A 446-nucleotide genomic window follows, 5' to 3' on the forward strand; every position below is an offset into this window, starting at 1 on the left:
ACCTATGTTGTACCTTAACCTAACCTATGTTGTACCTTAACCTAACCTATGTTGTACCTTAACCTAACCTATGTTGTACCTTAACCTAACCTATGTTGTACCTTAACCTAACCTATGTTGTACCTTAACCTAACCTATGTTGTACCTTAACCTAACCTATGTTGTACCTTAACCTAACCTATGTTGTACCTTAACCTAACCTATGTTGTACCTTAACCTAACCCATGTTGTACCTTAACCTAACCCATGTTGTACCTTAACCTAACCCATGTTGTACCTTAACCTAACCCATGTTGTACCTTAACCTAACCCATGTTGTACCTTAACCTAACCCATGTTGTACCTTAACCTAACCCATGTTGTACCTTAACCTAACCCATGTTGTACCTTAACCTAACCCATGTTGTACCTTAACCTAACCCATGTTGTACCTTAACCTAACCCAT

Source organism: Schistocerca piceifrons, unplaced genomic scaffold, assembly GCF_021461385.2.
Source record: "Schistocerca piceifrons isolate TAMUIC-IGC-003096 unplaced genomic scaffold, iqSchPice1.1 HiC_scaffold_15, whole genome shotgun sequence".
Lineage (NCBI taxonomy): Eukaryota > Metazoa > Arthropoda > Insecta > Orthoptera > Acrididae > Schistocerca > Schistocerca piceifrons.